The sequence below is a fragment of the Lathyrus oleraceus genome, chromosome 6, assembly GCF_024323335.1.
Source record: "Lathyrus oleraceus cultivar Zhongwan6 chromosome 6, CAAS_Psat_ZW6_1.0, whole genome shotgun sequence".
Taxonomy (NCBI): domain Eukaryota; kingdom Viridiplantae; phylum Streptophyta; class Magnoliopsida; order Fabales; family Fabaceae; genus Lathyrus; species Lathyrus oleraceus.
In genome coordinates, this window is record NC_066584.1 from 398,277,346 (window position 1) to 398,300,726 (window position 23,381).

A 23,381-nucleotide genomic window follows, 5' to 3' on the forward strand; every position below is an offset into this window, starting at 1 on the left:
TTTAGTAATATGCTAAGTCTGCAATCAGAAGCAATATACTGCTGCATCACTGGTTTTATGTACTAGGTGGGAACTCATGCTACCTTGGAATATGGAGAATGTTGTCTTTGTTAATTGGTTAAACATGTTGAGTCTCATGACATCTAACCACTTATTGGTGTTCCCTATCTAATCTATGATATTTTGAGTGTTTAAAAGAAATACATTGTTATTTATGATGATGAGATTGGTGCTTGCCCCAAGTGCTTTGATTTTGAGTTGCATACTAAATGTTGGGAAATATGTGGAATGACATTTTGATACACATTTGTGCACCTGTTGATGAAACTGGTCTGGTGTGTGTGTGTGTGTGGTGGGGGTGTGGGGGAGGAGGGGATGAGGATATGATGATATTAAAGAAAGGATGTTGCTCATAAGAAGTTGTGGGTTGCTGTATTTTCTAAGCTCATGTTTATAGACATTTTTTGGGTGTGATGTGCTGAAGAATGTTTGGATCAATCTGCACAACATCTTGCCTGTTTACAGGATCTGCTGCCGGTTTGTTAATTATGAAGTTGGTTTTCATAAGTTGCCGATGCGTGTTTGATGGACTTATTTTTATAGGAAACTCGTTTTGTAATATATCTGGAAAATGTTATGTGACATCTTTGCCCGCAGACTGCTCTTACCGCACTAAATGTTCGCTTCAACATTTGTTAGAAAATCTGTATTATTTCTAGTATGATGAGAAAATTACTTTTGGGAGAAGTTTGTTAATCCAAATCAGTTTGGAAAAATATTTCATTAATCCATAAATTTGAAGAAAAAATTTAATTGGATTTGCACTTGATGAAGAAATCTCTAATCTCAATTAAGATGATTTAAAGTATCGTTCAGTTTTTGCAAGATATTTATTCTGAATCCTGTACTTAAGAAGTTGGAATTCTAATATTTATTAAGTAAAAAATTCATTTATTTTGGGCAAGATTCCTAGTTGTGTTACATGGACAAATGTCAGTCTAAATGTTCCACGATCTGTGTGACATCTATCTCATACTAGTTACAAAGATCTCAATCTTTATAATAAAGATTTGATTGATCATGTGAATTTTTTGAGGATGACACCTGAATCAAATACAACAACAATAATCAAGAGATTCAGATTTATTCAAGGATATCAATCAAGATTGGAAATCATCATTATTGAAGATTGATCTCATGTACTTTTTAGAAGTCCAACCAAATTCATGACCTAAGTCCTTACGGGCTTTTGGAGTTGGACTTTTATGGATAAATAAGGAGTTAATATCCTTTGTGAAGACTCAGACCTCCAGAATAAATATCTATTCAGTGAGGAAGATTTAGAAACCTCAAGTGAAGAAGAAGAATCAAGCTCTGAAGACTGAAGTCATCTGGTTGAAGTTGTTTGTGTTGTTTTTGAAGAAATATGTTATGATTGTTTTTGGCCCTTGTATCTGGGCATGTTTTAATTTATTGTGTTCCTGGGTTTGTAATCCTGCTTTGATATTTGTGGTTCTGCAAATATCAATGGTTCATGCTTTATGGTATTTCTCTGATTTTCTTTCTTTTCATACCTTTGTCAATTTGTGGCAAAAAGGAGAGTAATGGTAGTAGTCTACTCCGAGTAACCTGATCACTAACTGTGTTTGTCGAGCATTGTTTAACATGTGTACTCACATGCTTGAGCATCTGGCCTGACATCTGGAATTTTAACATGTGTGAGATGGTGTGTGTGTCTGAACTCCTATATTTGATGTGTAGTGGTGTGTTTTGACTTACTACTGACCTAACTGACTACTACTAACTACTGATGAGTATGCGTGCATGATTGATTGTGTGTCTAGATGTATGAGAGCATTATTTGTTTTTATGTAGCAACCATATTTTATGATTTCTGAGTTTGTGTTACTTTTGTTGTTGTTGTTGTTTGCTTTATGTGTTTGTGACGTGTTGATGTTGCTCAGTTTGTATTGCACATCTTGTAAAGTTGAGAAAGAGTTATTTTGCCAAGTTTCCCCAAAGGGGAAATTTTTGTTCCTTTTTTATTGACTTCATGTAGTGTGCAAGATATTTTTGTGAAGAAAGGACACATGTGGAACCAGATGTTCTAGCATGTGTGCAACATCTAGCCCTTGTCAGCAGGACATGCTGAATGTTGTTCTGAGCGTATTTTTTGATTGGGTGATGGATGTGTGCGACATCTATCTTTTAGCAATGTATTAACTAGATTTGTTCGGATGATTAAAAGGATCAAATCAAAACAGTTAGAGATTTAAATTTAAATTCAAACAAATCAAATATGTTTGGAGGTTGTTGAAAACCAAATAAAAATTGAATCCTCTAAAAGTATGGACGAGATCTTATCTTTTACCCATTGGAGAAAAGTTCAAAAGATGCATTGCTATTTAAGGAGACTCAAACCTAATGTTTGAAGTGTGTGCAAGTATGAAAACCTTTGTGTTAGGGTTTATATTTTGAGTCTTTGTTTATGTTGTTGTTTGTGCACCACTCTAGCGCTTGCATTCATCTAAAGGCATAGAGTTTGATTTGTTAGTTGATTTGGAATTCAACATTGAATATTCTGATCATTGTACTGATCACTAGGGTTAGTGATTGAGAGAAAGTGAGAGGGATTCTCATGTTTAAGGGGAGTCCTAAATAGAAAGACACATGTAAAATTAAGAAGAGGGACATTGAATGTGAGGTTGTTCATCTAAGACATTTTGTATTAATTCTATTGAAGAGTGGATTTTCTTTCCTATCCTAGGTTAGGAGCCCCGATACATTGATGTTATTTAGACTAAACTAGATTAACAATTCTGTGTTCTTTTATTTGTTTATGATTTATCGTCTTGTTTATCAATTATCTGTCAATTTTGATTTAAAATATTGAACATATTGACTTAGACATCTGGTCCAACATATGTCCCCTTAAAACACAAATATAATATATATATATATATATATATATATATATATATATATATATATATATTATATTATATATATATATATATATATATATATATATATATATATATATATATATATATATATATATATATATATATATATATATATATATATATTTTTTTTTTTTTTTCTTTTAAAAAACATTGCAAATATTTGGTGATTTAAATAAATAAAAACAAAAATATTAAAATTAAATATAAAGGATGTCGGTATATATATTTGTTCTAAAAAATTAAAAGAAAAATAGTAATATATTTTTTTCTATAACAATAAGTCCCTAGAGGTTATGATATTCAGAGAGACTTTTGTGTGGGAATATTCTGAGATAAATTTTAGCCTTGGAAGGGATATTTAGGTGGCACCAATATCTTGAGATAAACATTTTTGCTACACGTTTCAAATCGTGGTAGTTTCTTGCAAAATTAAAGTGTCCAAATTCATTGAATTATTTGTGGTACTGAATACGATCCACAAGCTAACATGTTGTTTGTCTATATATTTCAAATCATTATGGTAGTTCGATAATGCAACTTCATTTGATCTCAAATATAAGTATTAAAAACTTGTTTTTTAAATTTAAACTTTTTAAACAACTTATACATTTAATTTATATCAATTATTGGTTATTCAATAAATTTTTTTAAAATATTTATTTATATTTAAGATCAAAAGGAATATAAGTTTATTAATGATTGATAGTTTGATGCTATTGGTCTAATAACAGCATAACAATTATTGTCCAATCAAAAAACATACCATGCTACTCTACTTGATTTACAATAATCGTTTCATTTGACTATTTCTTAATAATTTAAAAAGACAAATGAATGAAAAAGATAGTAGATTTTACACTGTTATTCATGATAACTATTGATGTATTTCAATGGTCTAGAGAATAATAATGTTTGTAGTATACAATGACCGAAAAAACTATCATTTTGGTTCAAGGAAGGTAATACAAATTTCAATTATTTTTTATGGAATCGTGTCTCATAAGAAAAGAATAATGTTTAACCATTTTTAGAACCACTTCAAATTTGTTAATTTTGATATACTACATGTGAATAATTTTTAGATGTAATTTTCAGTTCAAGACTCTCACAGCCAGAGAGGTGGCTCAACTAGTTAGTATGTTTTCTCTAGGCAATGTGAGATTACAAAAGCTTTAAAAGTCCACGTCTTAATAGAATTAGTTTTGTTTTTATAGATTTTTGGTCAAATCTTAAATTGGATTTCGTTAGATTTCTTTGTTAATGATAAGTTGGTGAAAGATTTTAAACAATTAATATTCATCGGTGATGTGTTCACTCTATCTTTTTTTTTTTATTTCGGTTGTATCTTTATGAATATCTTGAAAGGTATTCCACATTTCTTTTGCTAAATTAAAATTTAAAACACGAAAAAAAGAAACTCATTCATGCCTAAGGCAATATTAATGATAGCTTTTTTCTTTTTAAATTATACTTCACATTTTCTTTATCTTTTATGGTCCATATTTCTCATGGTTTCTTGTCCATAACAACTATATGTGTGGGAGCAAAAAGATCATTTTTACAGCAGTTTAGATATCATAATTCATCCCCTCTATAAAGATTTTTATCTTCTTTTTTCAATAAGCATACTCATCTCCCTTGAAGGAAATTGTATGTTTAGTGAATATTTTGAAGTCATTCCTACCTCCCCAAATGATTAATTTTATAACAAGAGTTAAATTCTAATACAACTTGTTATACAAGTGATTTCAAGCACAAGGGAAGAGGTGAATTGTGATATTTGCTATTCAAAAACTTTTTAGAAAAACAATTGATTATAGGTTGGTTCCTTTTAAGAAGAGGGTATAAGTAGAGATTAAGCAGCGAAATAAATAAAATAAAGAGATGGATTTTAGAGGATCACACCAACAAAGTTTCCTAGTTCCGCCTTAAATCGAACAACCCACACCAGTCCCCAAGAGTTTTCTCTTAAGATTTCAATTACTAACAACTTCAATTTTTACATAGGTTCAACCCATCAACCTTACACCAAGCTCTTTATGGGTTTATATTGCAATCTTAAATTTTATTACAACAACACTAAATGACTAAATTCTTGAATACACAAATTCAACACAGTAACAGAAAACACAAATCTCAGACGAATCTTTTCACTCTCTCGACACTCGGGTAATTTCTAGTAAATAAAAGTGATAAGAGAGTGAGAATGTCTGAGATAGTTCATGGAATTTGAGATTTGGAAGTGAGAAAATTACTCCTTTATATAGGAAACATTTAGCTTAAAAATTTCCACTCTTTCTAAATTTACATACAACTTATCAAATACAAGATAAAAACACTAAGCTCATGATTATACGGGCTTTTACATCTTCATTTCCCTTTGTTTGATTGATTTGACTCTTTTTACCTCTTCATAGATGAACTTTGATACTTTTCTTTGTGCTTGATTCTTGACTGATAATACTTGTAATGTAGTTTTTTCTTGTTCAATTTTCATCATCAAAGTCTTTAGAAGACTTTAATTTGCATAACACATAGAACCATATAACTTCTGCTTCAACATTGGTTAATGAAAGTCTTATAAATAAGTTTAACTTGGAAATAGGTTTGCATCAAGGAGATCCTCTATCACATTTTTTATTTTTGTTAGATATAGAAGGACTCATTGTTACATAAAGACATTTGCAAAGAGAATTTATTTAAAGGTTACCTAACTAGAAATGACCCCATTTAAGTGTTTTTCATCTTCAATTTGCTGAAAACACTATGATTTTAAGTGATAAGTCTTAGGCAAACATTAGAGCTATCAAAGTCAATATGGTTCTTTTTGGATTTATTTTTGAACTGAAAGTTAATTTCCACAAACATTTGTTAGTTGGAATCACATTTTACCTACTTGGTTAAAAGACGCGTCTAAAGTTATTAATTTTAAAATTGGATAATTCCCTTAGGATCTCGATCAAAATAACCTACATCTACTCTTGTTTTGTAATATTCTTATTGATCGGGTTAAGAAGCACCTATCTGTATGAAAAATCTGTAACTTATCAATGGGTGACCGTCTTGTTCTTATCAAATTTGTGTTGTCTTATCTTTCATTTTAATTTATTTTTTTCTTAAGGCTCCTACAAGTATCATTTCTAAAATTAATTAGATTTTAAATATTTTCTTTGGGTGGTAACAGAAAATCTCACAAGATAAATTGAGTCCATTGGGACACAATCTATTTAGATATATGTAAATGATGGTTCATAGTTCAGAGGGTTAAGGAAGTTAACTTCTCTTTTTAAGGAAAATGGTGCTATAGGTTTAAGGTCAATCAAGTGGGATTTTTTTCTAAGGTCTTATCTCATAAATATAGTTTGGATCACATGTCAATAAATATTGATATTAGGGTGGCTTAAAGACGGTGGAAAGATTTAAACTTATTAAAGGATGACTTTGGCACTAGCAACAAAAAGTGATTTGATGATCACCTTAGAAGAATGGTTGGTAATAAAGATAATACTTTATTACACATACACATTGATCATATAATAGAAAATAATGTATTCACAACACGCACACGCGCGCACACACACATAAAATTTCAAGTTTTTAAGTTTTTAATTAATACTTTCTTCTCTACTATATCTTTCTCTAAATCACCATGATAATTGACAATTTTTTAGTCCTCCTCCTCCTCCTCATCTTTGATGACACTTTTCAACATATTTAGCTATGTTTTTTTGTTGTTGAAAATCAAGTTCCATGTTTTGTTGCATACTCGGGTACTTTTCAACTTCAATTCTCATGTCTCAAGTGAGTTTAAGACTCTTCACTATTGTAAATACTCGAACATAGACAAATAGAAATATCATGAATCTCCACTTCCTTTCTTCTTAATAAAAATGACTTTGTTATTCACCACTCTTTTTCTTCGTGCAGATCACTTGACAACTAAACATTATTTAAGATTATCTTAATGGAATCAATAAATGTAATATCTCATCCTAAGTCAAGGAAGTTCATTATAGTTAACACATACCACACACGCACGCACGCACATATGCACACACACACACACACACACACACACACACACACACACACATATACACGCACGCACACATGAACACACACACACACAAACACGCATGTGCGTGCGCGTACGTACGCATGCACACACACACACACAGACACGTGCATACGCCCACACCTAAACACACTCATCCATCCACCCTCCCACTCACACACACACACACACACACACACACACACACACACTCGCGCGCACACACACATACACACGCACACACACACACACACACAGACATACCCACACATAAACACACAAACACACACACACACACACACATAAACACATGCACGTAAACACATACACACACACACACACACAAACAGACATGCACATGTGCGCACGCACGCGCACGAGCACGCACACAAACAAATACACACACACACACACACACACACACGCACGTGCACACACACACACAAACACACGCACACACATACACCCCACACCCACAAACACACCCATCCACAAAGACACACACACACAAACCTCCACATGCATGCACACACATACACACACACATACATGTACACACGCACACACACATGCATACACGCATGCACACACATACACACACACATACACAGACGCACACACACACACACACAGACACACGCACATGCATGCACATGCAGACACGCACTCACGGACACAAAGACACACACACACACACATACATGCACACGCAGACACACACACACACACACATACATGTATGCACCCCCCACACATATACACATACACACACACACACACACACCTGTACGCTCACACACACACGTGCACTCTCTCTCTCTCTCACACACACACACATACAAATACGCACGCACGTATGCACATACACACACACACACATACATACGCATACACTTACACACACATACACATATACGAACGTACATACGCGTAAGTGCACACACACACACACACAAACACGTGCACACACACACACACCCACATCATATACACACATCCCACACCCACAAACACACTCATCCACATAGACACACACACACATACCCCATAAAGACACACGCGAACACGCACACACGCAGAAACACATACACATAGAAACACATACACACACACATACACACACACACACACACACGTAACACACCTACGCATGCACGCATACACACACACACACACATACGCATGCACACGCAGACAAACACACACGCACATACACATATACACACTACACACACACATACACACGCACGTGCGCGCACACACACACACATACCTACACACATACACATACAAACGCACACCCACACCTACACGCGCACACGCACAAATACGTATGCAAACACAGACACACACACACGCGCGCGCACACACACAGACACACATAAATGCATGCACACACATACACACACACACACACACACACATACGGACACAAACACATAAATGCACACAAAGACACATGCACATACGCACACGTGCACACACACACATATACGCACACACACACATACACACACACACACACACATACATACATTCACACACGCACACTCGCACGCACACACGCTCACATGTACACACGCATACACACACATGCACGCACAGAAATAAACACACACGTGTAAACACACATGCACACACACGAATGCACGCGCAGACACGCACACACACACACACACGAATGCACGTGCAGACATTCACACACATATATATGTGCAGTCACACACACACATACACACGTGCGCGCGTGCGCACACACATACACATGCACATGCATACACACACATGCGCGCGCACACACACACAAAGACTTTTACGCACATATGTGCAAACACATATATGCACGCACGTGTGTGCACGTACGCACACAAACACACATGCAGGTGCTTCCACACGCGCGCACACACACACACACATACACACATACACACACGCTTACACTCATACACACATACGCACATATACGCATACACACGTACAGAGAGGCATACACACACATACACACATACACACACGTATCCCCCCTCCCCACACACACGCCCAAACAAACCCATCCACACAAACACACACAAACACCCAGGCACACCCATCCTCCAACACACACACACGTACACATACACACACACATACACATACATACACACAAACACGCACACACACACACATACACACACACACACACACACACAAACACACACACACACACACACGTACACACATACACACACACATACACATACACACACACATACACACACACACACACACACCTTGTTAGTTTTAATGACGTAAGGTAAGACACTACAATCAATGGTAATGTTATTACGTCCTTCAACTATATTATACTTTTAAGTGATAGTGATAAAAATGAATGGTGAGAGCTAAAGTCACTTCAACATGAAAATATATGATGTAGAGTCGTAATATTTTTATTTGGTTTTGTTTGAGTATATATACTAGTGGAGAGTCATAAAGTCACTTGAGATGGAAGAAATATAGTTGAAAATCATATGGGAATATGCAACAAAACTTGAAATTTGGTTTTAAACAACTAAAAGTATCACTAAATATATTGAAGAACGTTGAAGAACTTAGCAAATCAAGAATATATTTTTTAATTTGAACAAAAAATATACTCTAGAAAAAAATTGACAGCAAAACAATAGTTATAATGAGAAATGATCAAATATGTGTAAGGATAAATAATTATAAGGAGCTAATTGAATGAATAAAACTATAAATTTCTCCACCGCTAATTCAGTGGATTTTTTTTTTGAGTTACTCGAAGTCATAAAGAAACTATCAATGGTCATTTATACTAATGTTCAAAATCATGTTGTTGTACTAAAACAAAATACTATAATATATCTTGTGTGCACAAACCTACACAAACAATCACAAATTTAAATTATCAAACATTTACATAAACTTAGATAAAAATTTATATGAACAAAAATACATAAATTAGATTATATAACTTAAACATAACTTAAACATAACTTAGAAAATATATGAACATAGATACACTCATAAATATAACTTAGAACATGAGAAATACAAATAGAAGAATTACAAAGTTATGAAAAGAGGAAGATGACGCAATCATAAAGATGATGATGTTTTGAATGAGGGAGACGATGTTTCCAAATTGCGTTCGCCACTACTGCAATGTCTTTTATGAGATCGTATTTGTAAAATGGGGGGTTTCAGCCAAGTGAAGTGTTTTATGTAGAAAATCAACAATGTTTTTTTTTATAAAAAGCGATGACCTTTTATGCATGTATCTTCTTAAAAAAATAACATGCAAAAAAATAGTGTATTTAAAAATATTGTAAAATTTCACATGTTGTATTTTTTTACTTGTTCGAATACTTGGTACAATATCTATATTGTTCTAGACCAGCCAAAGGCCCAACTAAGGTAAGATCCAAATATCTAGTCTAATAATACAAATCCTAATCAAAATTATCTATCATATATAATTGACACATGTGAGACTTAAGGTACACTTTTTGATCTTATACTTCAATTCACTAATCTTGGACTCTGTATTGACTTGGGAGTTGGAGTGCTAACCTTGCAGATCCGCCCCCGTGCTTCTGTATAGAAGATCATTATCAATACATTAGGATTCCATCATCCCCAATCAATCACAATTCTAATTCCAATATGAAATAGTGGCACTGTTTGTGGAAATCGTATTCCAATTCTTGTGAAATTCCATGATCAAATCTCATTTTATCCAAAGCCAGATCACGACGAAATTGCATTAAAAAGGAATCATTCATCCCCAACCTCACCCCAGTAAACCCCTTCTTCAAACCTCCCAATCAAACAATTAATTCTGATGACTGTAGTTAAGGAGATCAAGAACAAAGCATTACGACACTGATAATCTCCTATCTCTAAATCTCACCCTATCAAAAAGATAAATCGAAAGAATCTACAAACCTATGCTATTGTAATAGAGAAATGAATCTCAAACGCATGGTTCAAAGTTTCCCCTATCATCACAAGAGCTCATACCACTCTATAATGCTCGAACTATAGTGGGAGCTTAATCGATCCAAACGATAGTCATGGCGAACACGGATGCATATCTCTCTAGCGTGCAAACCAATATAGGATGATAAGAAAAAAACTCCATACACCATATAATTTTCCAACCTCCAACGAAGGTGGGAAGGATATCGGTTACAAAAACCTTTAGAAGTTGAAATACCGGATTCAACATGGAAAGGAGAGACCCATTGGGAAGTAAAGACTGGCGCCCAAGCGAACTCGAGACCAAGCATATAAAGTACATTAGTGTGAGTCTCATCAAAGGGAAATAAAGGGTAAGCCTAGTATTTAATTATCACAGGTAGACACCTCGGTGTCGAATATCGAAAGAATGCGTGTGAACCCTCACAGAGCGCAAGATAAGTACTCCTCGAGGCTCTCTAAAAATTAAAATAAATGAATATTTTATGTAAAGAGATACTTTATTCATGAATAAATTTCTAGTACTCGACAATGTGTCATAAATTCTATTTGTGAAACAAGACCCCACTAGGCAGAATGCAAGAAAGCGCGGTTGACGCATCCCCACTTAGAAACTAGTTGTTGGACAAGTGACTCCAAGCACAAGAGAGGGTGAATTATAGTATTCAAAATTCATCATTAATTTTAATGTTTTATTACGTAAGAAGAAAATTGTTTTAGTATTCACAAAGTTAGAGAGAAAAGCAGTGGAAAGAAAATAAAATAGTAAAATAAATAACAGAAATAAAAGAGATAAGTTTGGAGAGATGACACCAGAGAATTATCCAGGTTCCTCCGAACATTGGCCTAGTCCTGTCCCTAAGAGATCTTCTTGAGATTTCACTATAATATTGAGTTTTTACAGGTTATACCCATGATCCCTTGATACAATTGAATCAAGATATTTTACAACGGCTTATCCCCCTAGAAAAAATAGAGCTTTTCCTCGAGGAGAACTTACAAACCGAGTTGAGATTTCACCGGCTGATCTCAATAATTGAACATAACTTTTACACACTGAGTTCTATAACAAAACATAGATTTTTAATGGTTTATCTCAAGAACCAAAGTCAATTCTTCAAGAGAATCACACTCTAGAAAATAAAAAGAGTGGCATGACACCATACAACTATTTCCTCATAAGTAGTTTTCACTCGCAAGACACCAAGGACACTTTGGTGAAAGAAAATGTTTAAAGAGAGAGATAAATTGTAAGGAATTATGAAAAATTTAAATTTTGGTGTGTAATTAAGTGAGGAGAAACCTCCTTTATATAGGAAGTTTTTTGGCTTAAAATGGAAACAATCCATGAGCGAAATTAATGACTTAATAGATTAGGCTAATCGATTATGTGCTTCAAATAATCGATTATTATGGTCCAAAATGGAACATTTTGATATATATTCATTACCAATCACTAAGAGACAATCATAATCAATTATATACTTGATTAAGCATTATATAATCAATTAGGCATATAATTTAATCGATTAGATAATTTGAAAAATTCTCCAAATCAAGTAGACAACCCCCAATTAACTGGCTAGGCCTTAAAAAATATTTTTAGGTGAATTTTTTAAGTAAAGATTGATTTTAAAAGTATTTTAAATGTTTTTTGTATGTGTGCGTGTGTGTGTGCATGCGTGTGTGTGTGTGTGTGTGCGTGCGTGCGTGTGCATGTGCGTGTATGTGTGTGTATATATTGTTGGAACAAGTTTAGTTTTATAACTATTACTGAGTTTTGATTATAGCAAAGTGTAGAGAATCATTTTTGTACATTGACTATTTTTGTTAAGTGCGCAAATAAAAGAAAACAGATTCAGACTCTGAAGAAGTCAAATCTGAATAAAGACGAAGTCTGAAAAAAATTGATAGCAGATTCTAAAGTGAAGACACACTCTGAACATAAGGAAGAATACAAATATGTGTTTATAACAAGTCAAGTTTAAGGATCATCAAAGTTAACCCACCTTCAAGGAACTATTCAGAATGGTTCCGACAAAAGAGTCTAAAATATTATGCCTCTGAACAAATGTCAGTCATCAAAGGAAATGTTTCTCTTACACTCACAACTTCTGAACAATCTAATAAAAGCTTATGCATTTATTGTTAAAAGGTTCTCTAGACTCTGATACTTTCAAGCCTCACTATGAATAGACTTTGTAGTCTACATCATCCAAGCTTTAGACTCTAAACAAGCTTCACTTCATCTCTTATATGAAGCCTCTGATTATGACGAGAAATATATTCAGGGAAAGTACAATTAAAATGGGATTTCCTAAAAAGGATTGGCAAGCCATATCTTCAAAGACAATACTAGATTATCTTTTCACGTCCCATCTTCACCAACTCTCTACTGCAAGCGCCACCCTAGTGTTGCATATGAAGTGACCTTCATACAACGAATATTTTGATGACAATTCCTATTCTACCCTTCAACCGATCTGTTTCTCTTATATAATTTTAGAGTAAGAAGAATATGAAAAGGGAAAATAAAGAGAGAGAGAGAGAGAGAGAGAGAGAGAGAGAGAGAGAGAGAGAGAGAGAGGAGAGAGAGAGAGAGAGAGAGAGAGGAGAGAGAGAGAGAGAGAGAGAGAGAGTAAGTGGGTACAGAAGTATGTGTGGGTCTTTGCAGGTGCCAAAGCTATAACGCCATAACACAAAGAAAAAACAAAGCACAAGAATAAAGAAATATCATATGTGCAGAAAATAAAAGAAGAGAGAAACACTTAGAGCATTTGTTGTATATCATTTTAAGTGTATTCAGTTGAACTTCATTGTGTCTTATATGCTTATTTGAAGCATCTTGTAAACACAAAACTTGTTATTGTAACTCTGATTGTATTCCTGATGGGACTAGGTTGGTCAAGCTCTTGAGAAGCCAGTGAAATATAGTCATTAAGGATTAAATCTCCTTAACCGATCAGGTTGGTCAGAATCTTAAGGAGTCAATGACCGTTAGATATCTTAGAGGACCAGTTGGGTCATAATTCTTAAGAAGTTAGTGACAGGTTGTCATTGCTTTTGTAATCAGGTTGATTATTGGATTAAGTCCTTTCAAAGGCGAAATCACGTAGGTGGGTGGACTGGATGTATCCTAGTTAACGGTGTACTAGGATAAAAATACTTGTGTTCATATCTTTATCTTTATCGTTGTTGTTTGATACATTAGGTGAAAAAAGGTTTATATCCAGAAACCTAATTCGAACCACCCTTTCTTGTGTTTCTTACACCTTCAATTTGTATTAGAGTGTTGGTTATGTTATTGACTCATTGTGTCAAACACTTATCCGTGTTAGAAAAATATCCATGGCCTTGAAACACAAAGGGCTCATACTTACAACAATATTGATTACCATTATGCCAATCCTATAAGGTTTGATGGAGATAAATTTGATTGCTCACGAGACACGATAGAAAGTTTACTTCTTGGTCAGAGATTCAAATATATGGGATATGGTTTTAAATGGCTACACACATCCCTTAGATTCTAATGGCATAAGACTTGAAAGTAGTCAGATAAGGATCACAAAAATATCCCAAGAAATGAGCATGTTGAGGAATCAAATGCTTTGGATTTTAGTTTCTGCTGAAGAATAAGTTTCTACTGAAGAATATGAGATTTTCTTCACTCCAAAAGGATCACAAAAATATCTCACAAAAATATCTCATAAAAAGGATCACAAACTGGTGAAAATTTTTCTGCTGAAGAATATGAGATTCTCTTCACTTCAGAAGAGTAAATCAATTCCAGTAAAAGAGACAGAAGATGTATGATATTGACAAAGATATCATCTGCTTTTATTAAGGAGCCATGTTACTTTAGAAATGAAGGTCCCAATATGAAGAAAGAAAAGCCTAAGAAAAATTTCTTCTTTGATATGAAGATGGTTTTAATGGCTACATGGGACGACTCTGAGGCCTCTGATGATGATTATGGAGAAAAGAAAGTCGATGTGGCACTGATGGTAAGCACAAAAGCAGTTGTCTCTGAACCAGGATCAAAATCTCCATCGGAAAAAATATCCAACTCAAATGAGATATCTTTGGGAGAAAAGTTAAAACATCAATCCTAGAACCTGGTACATGGATTCTCTCAACATTCAAGAGAAGAAGGCATCCAATCCAAGATCTGGAACTTAAGCCTCATGGCTCTAAAGGTTATGAAGGAGATCAAGAGAATATGAGAATCCGTATATGAACTATGGGTAATTATTCCCTCACTATACCTCTGATATATTTGTCTTATTTTACACTAACAAAACTTGAACAAGTTTGATTACAAGACACATAAATGTATCATGTTGGGATACTCTGATTGCTCAAAGGCTAAATAACATTTAACACTAAAACAAGAACTGTTGTGGAATTAATACATGTTAAGTTTGATGATAAGCTTGACCTTCACAAGTCAAAGCTAGTTGAAAAGTTTGCATATTTGGAAGTTTGCTTCTCAGACTCTGAAAGTAAGGAATCTGAAGTAAAAGACTCTGAAAAATGCTAATTACAATTTTTTTTAGAATCTGATGATGACGTCATTCTAATGGCTCTAAGGATACTCAGGCAGAGGTATTCATATTCAAATGGATTGATTATGAAGAGTCAATATAGTACTCTTAAATGATGTGCCTATAAACCAATTATCCTTCTGAAATCATAACGTTATCTTAGTCAGAATCTCTCTCAGAAATTATGTCATACTAAGCCATATGAACGTTTGAAGAAATCTATAGGAATGAACAATGTCTTAGGGAAATGAAAGGTGAAAGCAATCAATATCTAGATGCAGTATGCAGACTCTTAGATTCTCTAGACTAGAAGGTTATCAAGTTAATAAGAGTAATATTCCTTTTTTCCCTTGATAATTATATCTCTTTGTATTTATCTATGAATCATATTTTGCATTTGAGTTGCTAACCATACTAAGATAAACATCATTTCATTAAAAAAACTATGGTCAGAAGGATATTTATTGATACATGGCCTCAATGGGCTGATATCTTATCAAAAAGTCCTTGCTGAAATGAATATTCTTTTCATTTATAAGAACTTAAAAGAAAATTTTATCTTTACTGAATGATGAAATCTCAGAATACGTAGCATCAGAATGATTAAATCTGTTTCTGAGTTATTTTCCAATGAACTAACCAACTATCTTAGTGATAAGGTTGTCTTGGTTAGAAGATTCTAAGTCACAAACCCTTTAGGGTTTTCTCTGTCTTTTAATCTCTGAAATATAATTGGTTATTCGAGTATTTTTGTTATAGCTAAGATGTGTGACAAGTTGTCTCACTATTTTTCTAAACTATCAAAAACGCTTAAACTACCTATGGGTAATTATTATTTTCTTGGGTAAAAATAAAATCATGTGTTGGAGCTCCCTATGTCATTCATTAATTAGAATAGAAATGACCATCCTTATTCAAACGTGTAGTTTTGATTCATTTCTTTTCAGTTTCATAGTTACAATTGTGTTTCCTTTCGTTTCTCGTTGATATTTGAATCATTTAAATCTATTACTCTTCCTCTCCTCCACCTCTATATAAACCGTGTCATTTTCCTCTTCAAACTCACTTCTTATATTCTTTCACTCTTAACTCCTTTTAGCACCTATCTTTTTAACAACTTCTTGCAAAACTTTCAAAGGTGATGAAATTGAGCTTGTTATTATCCTGAAACAAGTGGCTACCTTTGAAGAGCGAAAAGCCTTGGGTTCCAACATTCATAATCTTGTTACCTTTCAACGTTGGGGAAACTACTTTGCTATACTTCATGGACCAGTCTTTCCCATCCTTTTTGAAAACTTGTGGGTGAATGCGTTAATTCATTTTAATGATGAAAATATTGAGGAAATTCGCTCTGTTGTTTTAAACACTCCTATTACCATCACTCCTTCACTTATTGTTGATGTCATTAAGTGTGAAGAAGATGGTGCCAATTTTGAAAATGGTCCAGAACCAACCTCACCTTTTGCAGCGACATTATATCCATCACCAAAAAGTTCTGGAAATCCTTCTAAAGCTTCTGATCTGACTCATGTGGAAAATTTGTGGTATGAGTTGATTATACAAACTTTTTACCAAGGGATCAAAACCCGCTCTTCTTGTCCATCGATAACAAACATCTTATGTATTTCCATATCTCAAGGGTAAGAGTTAATCTACCTCTTACTATATTTAACTATCTGAAAGAGAAAATCTTGACCTCTCATGAGGGTGAAGTCCCTTTTATTCCTTATGGGAGAGTTCTCTCTGAACTGTTTGTTTAAAAAGGGATAGTTAAGGAAGTACAGATGGTAGGTCTGACTGAAGCGCTTGAGACCTCATAGGGAAATAAGTTTGTAGGTGTTACGAGCTTGGAGACTCATAAGAAGTGGAAGTGTAACCCTTAAGAAAGAGTCTCTAATTGATTGTTCTTTTTTCCTATTGATTATTGTCTCTTTTTGTTATTTTTTTCCTCTAGCCATTATGTATTATTTTCTCCTCTTTTGGTGAGTATTTTAGTTTCTCTATATTTATTGAATTGTTTTGATCATTTTATGACTCTTTTTGACTGATGACAAAAGGGGGGAGAAGCGTAATAATTTTGATCATTTTTATTTAGTTGATAAAATCCCAAACATTAAGAGTATGTTAACATTAAGCATTTTGAAGAAGTCAATGATAATGACTCTGAAGAATTTTATTTAACAACTATAAAAAAATTATCAAGAGTTTTATAAAATAAAAATTCTAAGTCTTGTACTTAAAGGGAGCTTGAAAGCCTCACTCGGTACTTAAGCTGAACAACTTTGATTGTCTAAAAACTCAGGGGAAGCTTACAATATATTTATCTGAACTTTCATTGAAACCAAAATTATTTTGAATCTTAAACTCAGGGAGAACTTGCAAACCCCACTTTCTAGATTTAAGTTGAAGAAATAATTTTGAAGGTATAAAACTCAGAGTGAGCTTACACACCTATCTCTGAAGTTTTATAAACTTAATTATCCAAGTAAAATTTGTTCATCAAAATACATGGATTTGTCATCATAAAAAAAGGGGAGATTGTTGGAACAACTGTGACTCTACAAATATTCTTGAGTTTTGATGATAAAAAAGTGTAGAGAACAATTTTTGTCCTCTGGTTATTTTTGTTAAGTACGCAGATAAAAAAAAGATTCAGACTCTAAAGAAGTCAAATTTGAATACAGTCGAAGTCTGAAGAAAATTGATCGTAGATTATAAAATGAAGACACACTCTGAACATAAGGAAGAACACAAATATGTGTTTATAACAAGTAAAGTTTTCAGATCATTAAAGTCAACACTCCAACAAGGAACTATTCATAATGGTCCTGACAAAAAACTCGAAAGACCAAGCCTCTTAAAAAAGTCAGTGATCAAAGGAAATGTTTCTCTTACATTCATAACTTCTGAACAATCTCATCAATGTTTATGCACTTCTTGTCCAAAGTTTTTCTGGACTCTGATACTTTCAAGCCTTACTTTGAATTTGTAGTCTACATCATCTAAGCTTTTGACTCTGATCAAGTTTCACTTCATCTCTTATATGAAGCCTCTAATTATGATGAGAAATATATTTAAAGCAACTACAATTAAAAAGGGATTCCTAAAAAGGACTGACAAGCCATATCTTCAAGGACTGTACTAAAGTATCTTCTCCCATTACATCATCACCAACTCTCTAATTCAAGCACCACCCTAATGTTACATATGAAGTGACCTTCAAACAACAGATACTTTGAGAACAATTCATATTCTACCCTCTAACAGATCTATTTCTCTTCTAGATTTTTAGAGGAAGAAGAATATGAAAAGTAAAAATGAGAGAGAGAGAGAGAGAAGAGAGAGAGAGAGAGAGAGAGAGAGAGAGAGAGAGAGAGAGAGAGTTTGTGGGTACGAGAGTATGTGTGAGTATTTGGAGATGCCAGAGCTACAACACCATAATAAAAAAAAACAACAAAGCACAAGAACAAAGATATATCATTTGTGTAGAAAAGAAAAGAGAAGAGAAAAACACTTAGAGCTTTTATTGTATATTGTTTTAAGTGTATTAATTTGAACTTCTTTGCGTGTTATCTGCTTATTTGAAGCATCTTGTAAACATAAAACTTGTTATTGTAAATATGATTGTATTCCTCAAGCGACCAGGTTGGTCATGCTCTTGAGAAGTAAGTGATAGGTAGTCATTGAGGATTAAATATCCTTAAGCAATCAGGTTGATCAGGATCTTAAGGAGTCAATGACCAGTGGGGTCAAAATTCTTAATAAATTAGTGACAAGATGTCATTGCTTTTGTAATTAGGTTGATTACTGGATTAAGTCCTTATCCAAAGGGGAAATCACACAGGTGGGTGAACTGGATGTATCATAGTTAATGGTGTACCAGGATAAAGATACTTGTGTTTATATCTTTATATTTATCGTTGTTGTTTGATACATTGGGTGCAAACGAAGAGGGTAGAGATTAAATTAAAAATGGAAAAGATGTGTTCCAAAAGAAGGAAAACACTCAAGCAATGACTTATGAAGAAGAAAAGAAAATTTCTCTCACAAAAAGGGAAGTTGACTTTACGTAATGGAAAAAACATGACCCAAACAGTCAAGAAAACCTTACATAGAAGAAACAAGCAATGGGTCAGACGAAAATGAAGATGTAAGCAAAAAAAAATGGTCATATTTCACTTTGGAAACACAAATGAAGTAAAGTGAACTCGAATGCCCGATAGAATAACACCACGCCCTAACCTGTGATCCTAAGGCCACGTGCCTGAAAACCCGTGAAACATCTCAATGATAAAACATGCATTTAATGCGCTTGTTTCCACTACTTCTGTAACGACCTCAGAGCTGTCCCTCTTCTTCTTATGGTGGAATTTAGTAACGAGATGTCAACCACTACTTCTGAAAGATATCCTGGTAGATAAAACACCCAGAAAGCCATATGGGCAATTGTTTTAGGCCGGACAAAGGCCTAATATGGGTAACATCCAAATATCCAGGCCAACATTGCAACATGAAATCAAAATTATCCTTCATATACAATTGACACACGTGAAACTTAAGGTGCACTTTCTGCTATCATATTTTACTTCACTCACCTTGGACTCTGTTCTGACTCAGCCGTTTGAGTGATAACCTTGTCGGTCTACCCTTGCTCTTCCTTATTGAAGATCAACCTCACTGCATCAGGAGTCCATCATTACTAATCAATTACATAACTAGTTCTAGTATGGATCAAATATGACTACAAATATACCATAAAATGTTAAAATTCAAGGTATGACACTTGCAAGATACGGCTAGAGACCAAGTATGGGTAAGATCCAAATATCAAGCTCAAATAAAACCGTCTAACGTATATAAGTGACACACTCTAGATTTAAGGTACACAATTTTTTTCAAACTTACACTTTACTCATTTTGGAATTTGTAACTGACTTGGGCGTTGGAGTACAAACCTTGCATGTCCACCCTAACAATGTTGTATCAAATATCCATACCACTGCATTAGGAGTCCACCATAAAAATTCAATCACAATTTTGGTTCCAATACATAGCAATGGTACCATCTGTGGGAGTTGACAACTAGTTCTCGCAAAATTCTTTGATCAAAATCTTGTTTGATCTAAAGGAATATGGTGATTGATTTGCAACAGTAAAGATAAATTCATCACCAACCTCGTGCTAGGGAACTCGTTCAAACCTATCCATCCAACATCAACTCCGATTACTACAATTAAGGAGATCAAGAATGAAGCGATGTAACAATAGTGATCTTCTACCACCAGATCTCCCTCTTTCGAAAATGTAAGCTAAAATATTTTATAAATCGATGCCTAGTGACAGAAGAAATGAACTTCAAACGCAAAGCTCAAAAGTCATCCATATCATCGCCATAGGTCACGTCACGCTGGAATACTAAAACTATAGTGGAAACTCGATGAAATCAAATGAAGTTTAACACAAGCGTGAAGGTAGATTTGAGCACACAATATGAGTAGGGGTGAGAAGAGAAAATTATGTGCATCCAACGAGTTTGCCAATATCTACGGCGGATGACATGCTTGTCGAATATGTGACACTCCACAAGCGTACAACAAATGTTGAGGTAGTTTTAAAAAATATCGAACCTCAGAGACCAATGGTTAACTATCGATTTCTATCATATCGATGTAAAGCTAGAGCAACCGAATAGTGGAAAAAAGGGCGACTTAAGTGAAAAAGCACTTAAGTCAAAACAACTTATTTGAAAAAGCACTTTTATGAAAACAACTTAACTGAACAAAAACACTTAAAGTGTAAATAACAAACATAACATAGGGTTATGACTCCTATCTTAGACATCTCCACATGACTTAAGCATTTATATTACGAGAATCCTGACTTAGTTTATTGAAAAATAGATTATTATGGGCAATAACTACTTTCGCTAGTGTATTGCCCTACCTCTAACGAACGGGACACTCGTCAGTTTTTGCTCACGTCGAAACGTCCGTTAGTGGTCATTGCATTTGCTCAGCTATTAAAAATGGAACTTTTCTCAATTTCGTCTGATCACTTTCGTGACTTCGAGCTTGATTGTTTAAAAACTGCTTTTCGGTTCAGACCTATCCTTTCTGCGTAAGGTGAACACCTAAAAACACTCCTACTTTTGTAGCGTGGTTTGAATTAAAAACTCAAACTTTTTTAAAAAAAGGATGATATTCTCATAACTAGCTTAAGTTCATGCGAGTAGTCATATGATAAGGTTCATAATCCGTAGTCCCTAGTGGACTACTCACTCATGGCGAGGGATGATATAATCAAAGTAATTACTACAGACAAAAACATAATTGATAAAAAGATAAATAAAGTGATAAATAACCTGATTAAATGAAAGTAAAAGCTTGATTAAAATTCTGGTTTAGTGCTCCAATGGAGACTTTTAGAAAAGCGGTAAAATAAGTGTAAATTGAAAAATCCTAGATGCCTTAAACTAAGTAACAACCTTAGTTTTATAGCTTATTCTAAACATGGCACAAAAAATCAACCTCAATGCCTCTTAAAAATAGAACAAAATAGAATCCAAGCAATCAAAAGTCTTAAAGCAGATGGAATCAGGCCGAAAAAGGAAACAAATTGGGAAAATGCTCGCTTGCCTGTTATGACCCGTAATAGCCATCATGAGTGGCCGTAACAGACCTCTAGTAAATATACTGGGGCACCTCAAAATAAGGTTGGAGGGTCATTCCTGTTACGGCCCGTAATAGCCATTACGGGTGGTCGTAACATGCCCATGCTTTTTGTATGGATAATTTATGTCTCTTCACCTTTTTCCGCATTTTATCCATTTTTCGTCTTTCTTTCGATTGGAATGATTATTATGACTAAAAAAAAAGAAAATACAATAACGATGTGTAAAATATGGTAAAATGAAAGGAGAGAAAATGAAAACGGTAAAATACAAAGGAAAAACAACTAATAAAAATAATATAAAAACCTCTTATGAATATGTTTCTATTGTAAATAATAAGTAGATTGTAAACACACATTTCATTACCAACTGGGTTTGAGGTAAAATTATTGGCAATAAAAAGATATCGTCCCTGGAGCTCCCAGAAAAAGAACGATAAGAGGCGAACGATAAAGTAACTACCGACATGTACCCGTCTATTTGAACTATCTGGGCGAACAGTGACTCGGTAACAAAGTTGAGATACGTTTGCAGCCAAAACCATACAGAAGGGGAAAATCTGGAAGTAAAACCATAAAGAAATCGAGACTACTATCCTAGAAACCCTGAGACCATGCACCATAAGTCCATCTACAATCCCTACCAAAGGTAAAGTCGGCTACCAAAGAAGCGCGCGTAGATCGTAATAATATGCAAGATAAGTATTTTCATAGGATATTTGCAAATAGAATAAATGAATACATTTTCTAATGAAATATCTCTAATAAAAATAATATTATACTTATTGCTGATGTGGCATAAATTCTCTTTGTGAAATAGGGTCTTACGAGACAAAGCATGGTAAAACGCAGTTCACGTACACTCTCTTAAGAGTTAGCCACTCCAAAAGCATATGCATTTTAGCCCATGAGACATCAACCTCGAACTAGGATAAAATCTTGGGTGCATGGATGGGAACCTCACTTTTGGACGAGGACAATTTGTGATGCCGAAGGCTTACTCCGGTTCCTGTCGAACGAGAAAAGCAATAACAAAGCTTAGTGATTATGCTAGTTCCCATCGAATGGGATATGTAATTAAAAAGCTTAGTGATTATGTTAGTTCTCATCAACTAGGACAAGTAACTACAAAGCTCAATAATAATGACAACTTCCACCAAA